Here is a 6,187-nt window from a genome sequence, read left to right as displayed (position 1 = left end):
GAAACAGGAGCCAGTCTGGTCTGTTGTAGGTAACGCTGACACATCCACATGCCCTCTGGCAAGGCCAGTGAGCAGGCGGATGATGGCTAAAGCATTCTCAGTCCAGTCGCCACAGCCAGTGTCTCAAAAGGCCTGCCCTGTCCACAGGAAGAAACACGGGGGGAGGGGGACACACGGATGTCAAAACCCAAGAATGGTCTCGGTGTGGGGCCAATTTAAAAGAACAAAACAGCCTGTCCTTGCCTCTTTAATGTCCACACTTGGAGTGCTGGCTCTAAACAACTAGATGGCACAAACAGGCCCCCTTATTTCTCGCAGAAATAAGAATTCTATTACCTCATTCTACCCCTGTCTTTAACAAGGACCCTATTATACTTCAGGGTTTCCAAATTCCACCCAGAATTCCTTCATTAAAGCCAATCACAGTCATTTCCTGGGCAGGGGGAAGCATGCCAAAGGTAACAGGATCTGGAATCCGGGCAGCCACATTCAATAGGAAGTTAGTAATGGAGAGATCTGTATTTTTAGAGACTGGCCTTGTCAAAAGTGTGGTCTTTGGGACATTCTACCCCCTAGTTCTTTAGTGGTTTCAGGTTAAGTGGCTGAAAACAAAGTCTGCAAAGGATGGACTGGTGAAAACTCATTTTTTATTCACTGCCCTATTTTTTTTTTTTTTTTGAGTATGTGTACTCCACGTTAGATACTGCAACTGATTGCATCATGTGCCTTTATTTAGATTTCTTGGGGATGTGGCAAGTTTCATGACCCTGAATGATTTTTAAAATTTAAAAAATTTGTTACTTTTTATCAGTTTCATTTGGTTGGGTTATTTCATTTCTAATTCATTTTCAACCAACTAATGTTCTAATTCTTTGGTAAGGTTTTCATAATTTGAAAGTTCTTAAGGCAGGGGTCCTCAAACTTTTTAAACAGGGGGCCAGTTCACTGTCCCTCAGACCGTTGGAGGGCTGGACTATAGTTTAAAAAAAAACTATGAACAAATTCCTATGCACACTGCACATATCTTATTTTGAAGTAAAAAAACAAAACGGGAACAAATACAAGATTTGTATTTGCATGTGGCCCGCGGGCCATAGTTTGAGGACCCCTGTTTTAAGGGATTTGTTCCAAAGCAAATTGGTTAAATATGGAGAATCTTGTTCACAGAGTAATTCTGCTACACTCTGTGATCTTTTTAAAAAAATATATTTTATTGATTTTTTACAGAGAGGAAGGGAGAGAGATAGAGAGTTAGAAACATCGATGAGAGAGAGACATCAATCAGCTGCCTCCTGCACATCTCCTACAGGGGATGTGCCCGCAACTCAGCTACATGCCCTTGACCGGAATCGAACCTGGGACCTTTCAGTCCGCAGGCCGATGCTCTATCCACTGAGCCAAACCGGTTTCAGCACACTCTGTGATCTTATCATGTTCTTTGGCTGCCTCCTGCACACCCCGTACTGGGGATCGAGCCCGCAACCCGGGGAACATGCCCTTGACTGGAATCAAACCTGGGACCCTTCAGTCCGCAGGCCAAGGGATGCTCTATCAACTGAGCAAAACTAGCTAGGACTGTTCTAACACTTTTTAAAGGTTTGCCTACTTTTCACATTATTGTGATATTTTAAATTAAAAATATTTTGAATGTATACAAAGTTTAAAAAATGTAAAGGATGAAAAGGAAGTGTCCTTCTCCTGTCTCCCAAAGGAAACAGTCATTCCCGAGTCTTGAGTATTCTTCAGTGATCTGTGCACATTTAGGTATCTAGCTATACTTTTTCCATTTTTATTTTTTAAACTTCAAAATTCATTTTTGACCAATAATGCCTACTTTACTATTAAACAAATTTTCTACCATTAAGAAATCTGTATAATTTATATTTAAGCAGTTTCAAAAAGCTTTCTCAGATAAAAAGCCTCCTGCAGGAATGGTAATGTTTGAGGGGAAGTGTCTGACAAAAACACTTATTTAATGTGTAAAACAAAGGTGAAAAATATTTAGAAAACTTCTCACTAATTTTCACTCTAATAGTGCAAATTAAACTACAATTTCATGTTACCATGCACCTATCAGGATGGTTAAAATTAAAATGCCTATCAAATACTGGTGAGGATGTGGAGAAATGGAACTCTCATACATTACCAGTGGGTATGTAAAATGGGACAATTACTTTGGAATATAGTTTACCAGTTTCTTACAAATCTAAACATATACTTAGCAGCTGACTCAGAAATCCCACTCCTATTTTCATGAGAAATGAAAACACATAGCCACAGAAAGACCTAACATTGGTAGCAGCTTTACTCATACCTGCCCCATAGTGGAAACAATCCAACCCAAACACATTCATTGGGGGCATATCCACAGTGAAATACTCAACAATAAAGAACGAATTGCTGATATAGTCAAGAACTTCAAAAATACTATGCTAGTCTGGCTAGTGTGGTTCAGTGGTTGAGCATCATTATGAACCAGGTCATGGTTCGAGTCCCGGTCAGGGCACATGCCCAAATTGCAGGCTCGACAACAGTAGGAGGCATGCAGGAGGCAGTTGATTAATGATTCTTTTTCATCATTATTGTTTCTAGCCCTCTCTGTGAAATCAATTTAAAAAATACTATACTAAGTGAAAAAAGCCAGATATGATTCCAATTTTTATGAAACTCCAGAAAAGACAGATCTAAATTATAATGACAACAGACCAGTGATGGCCAGGGACATGGAGTGTGGACTGGGAAGTGGCATGAGGCAACCTTCTGGGGTGATGGAAATATCTTCTATCTTGCTTATGGCAATGGTTATATGGTGTACCTATTTGTCAAAATTTAGTGAACTGTACACTTAAGATGCATGTCTTTTACTGTTTGAAATTCAGACCTTAATTAATTTTAAAAAGTAGCAAGAGCCGAAACCGGTTTGGCTCAGTGGATAGAGCGTCGGCCTGCAGACTGAAGGGTCCCAGGTTCGATTCCGGTCAAGGGCATGTACCTGGGTTGCGGGCACATCCCCAGTAGGAGATGTGCAGGAGGCAGCTGATCGATGTTTCTCTCTCATCGATGTTTCTACCTCTCTATCTCTTTCCCTTCCTCTCTGTAAAAAATCAATAAAATATATTTTATAAAAAAAAAAAAAAGTAGCAAGAGAGAACCAAGATGGCGGCATAAGGTATAAACCTGTGCGTGCTGCCTCCCACAACACTGAAATTACAATTATAAGATAAAACAGCTATCATCCAGAACCACGGGAAAGCTGGCCGAGTGGAAGTTCTACAACTAGAAGGAAAGAAAGAAGCGCACTGAGACAGGGTAGGAGGTGCAGAGGCACCAAGAACAGAGATATAAAGGAACGTGCGAGGCGGCTGCACCTTGGTGCGTGGTTTTTTTCAATTGGAAAGGGCTACAAGCTCTCCAACGCACTGTGCTCATTTAAGGCGAGATTCTGAGGTCCCAGACTCCTACAGGGAGAAACTGGACTATCTTGCAGCGGTTTGGAAAGTGAGGGGGGCTTTCTTGCAGAGCTGCTTGCAGCGATCATTGTTGCTGTGGGGGTGGGGGACTGCAGAGACACGGAGTCGCAGAGATACCAGGAGTTGCGGACACGCTGGCAGTCGCTCCGCCCTGGTGATTCTCTGAGACCCCGCCCCACTCAATTTACATCCTCTCCCACGCTGTGCTCAGAGGTGCAAAGGAATCACCTCAGCTTTTGCAGCCTAATCTAACTGCAGCTGGGTTACAGAGCTCCAAAACTTCCAAATTCCAAACAAAAGGAGAAATCTGCTGATATCGCTGTAGCTCCTGCTGGGTGGACTCACACAGCAGTTGACTTGGAGAGCCAGGAGCCAGGGTACCCCTGGTCAGATACCAGATTTCAACTCCTCACATCCATAAGGGACACACTCAAGAGGCAGACTCAGTGAGCACCAAAGCCCCACTGAAGCAAGTTCTGCCCCATAACCAACATCAGAATTATAGGGGTACCAGAAGAAGAGAGAGGGCAAGATATTGAAAACCTATTTGAAGAAATAATGACAGAAAACTTCCCCTACCTGATGAAAGAAATAGACTTACAAGTCCAGGAAGCACAGAGAACCCCAAACAAGAAGAATCCAAAGAGGATCACACCAAGACACAGCATAATTAAAATGCCAAGAGCTAAAGACAAAGAGAGAATCTTAAAAGCAGCAAGAGAAAAACAGTCAGTTAACTACAAGGGAGTACCAATATGACTGTCAGGCTGATTTCTCAACAGAAATCATTCAGGCCAGAAGGGAGTGGCAAGAAATATTCAAAGTGATGAATAGCAAGAACCTACAACCAAGATTACTCTACCCAGCAAAGCTATCATGTAGGATTGAAGGTCAGATAAAGAGCTTCACAGACAAGAAAAAGCTAAAGGAGTTCATCACCACCAAACCAGGATTATATGAAATGCTGAAGGGTATTCTTTAAGAGGAAGAAGAAAAAGGTAAAGATAAAATCTATGATCAATAAAGTGACAACAAATAAATACCTATCAAGTGAACCTAAAAATTAAGTCAGAATAAACTGGTGAATATAATAGAAGCAAGGGCATAGAAAGGGAGTGAACTGACAATTCTTGGGGGGAAGGGAGTGTGGGGGGTGCAGGGAGATTGGACAAAAATCTTACACCTATGGATGAGGACAGTGGCGGGGGGTAAGGGCATGGGGTGGGGTGGGAACCAGGTGGAGGGGAGCTATGGGGAAAAAAAGAGGAACATCTGTAATAATCTGAACAATAAAGATTAATTTTTTTTAAAAAGTAGCAACACAGAAGTCTTTGCTTGTGCAATATTACTATAGACTTGGTTCCAATCTTAGTTTCAACCCATAATTTTCAAATCCCTTAACCAATTTCCTAATCTGCAAAATGGGGACACTCCTAATTATCTGTGGTCTTACCTAATTGCTAACTTTTATTTGCAACTCCAGAATCAGTACTTATGTGGTCACTGATGGACACGTACATGTGCAGAGCAACAAAAATTCTGACTTGCCTAACACACGATCCCAGCTGAGGTCAAACAAAGCATCATTCTTGTTCAGCTACCTTAAACAAATATCCTTTTTGTGACATTCCTCACATTTTTGAGCTTTTGCTGTTTCAAATGGCCCCCAAGCAGTGCTGAAAAGTGCTATCTAGTGTACCACAGCTTTTTCAAACTGCTGTCAACTTGAATGAGCTGATTTCTTCCTCTTTTGTGTATTATTTTCTTTGGGTGTATTATCTTCTTTCCTTAATGGCAAATATAGAATTTCATTTTTTGAGCCACCCATTCTTCTTGAGAGCTGTGTTGTTTCCAAATCTCCACATGGGATCAGAGATGTCTGAATTACTTGTAGATGGCTGTTATCTGTGACAGACTTACTCTCATTTTAAAAAATTAATGTTATCAGAAATTTAATGTTATAAACATCAAGCTTTACTTGTATCATCATCTATTTCTACACAAAAGTCCAATTTAGGAACTGCAAACTTTGCTGTACGCATCAGCCAATGTGTAATGATTTTAAAAGTTGAAAACCTGAAAATTTTTAAAAGTCGAGACTTATGTTTTCAGTTCTCTTTGGGGCAGATTCCACACCTATCATTACTATTCTGTATCGTTTCCTAAATTACTTGTTTTCCTTTTGTGATTCAGAAGAGAAAATGTGTTTCATTTATTTTGACAAAACTCAAAAGAAAGATGATTTTCTTTAAAAAGTCACTTATTTCCTCCAAACAGAAAGAAGCAAAAAAGAAAAAAGAAAAATAATCTATTGTGAAGATCACGTTCTCCACAATTCTCCATGTAGGACACAGCCAGTTTTGTTCTGTGTACTGAACCTGTTTTAATGGCCCATGATTATACAATAAGCCCTACACTGGCAATGACAAGGTAAGAAAAATTGAACACACACTTTGGTTTTATATGAAAGCATTTATTACATGTTGATAAAGAGGGCAGGATTAAAAGATTGATCTCACTGATTAATCCTATTTTTAATCCAAACAAGTCGCCCTGGCAGCCCATGTACCCCTTCAAGTTCCTGAATATTTTAAATGGGCACATGCACACAGAACCACCTTAAATGAAAACTCCCCAAGATCATTAGTCATTTAGTCATTCAATTAGAGGAAGAGAGATAGAGAAACATCAATGATGAGAATCATTGATAGGCTGCC

Source organism: Myotis davidii, unplaced genomic scaffold (assembly GCF_000327345.1).
Source record: "Myotis davidii unplaced genomic scaffold, ASM32734v1 scaffold749, whole genome shotgun sequence".
NCBI classification, from domain to species: Eukaryota; Metazoa; Chordata; class Mammalia; order Chiroptera; family Vespertilionidae; genus Myotis; species Myotis davidii.
The sequence above is the reverse complement of the archived record's forward strand: the minus strand, read 5'-3'. Positions refer to the sequence as shown.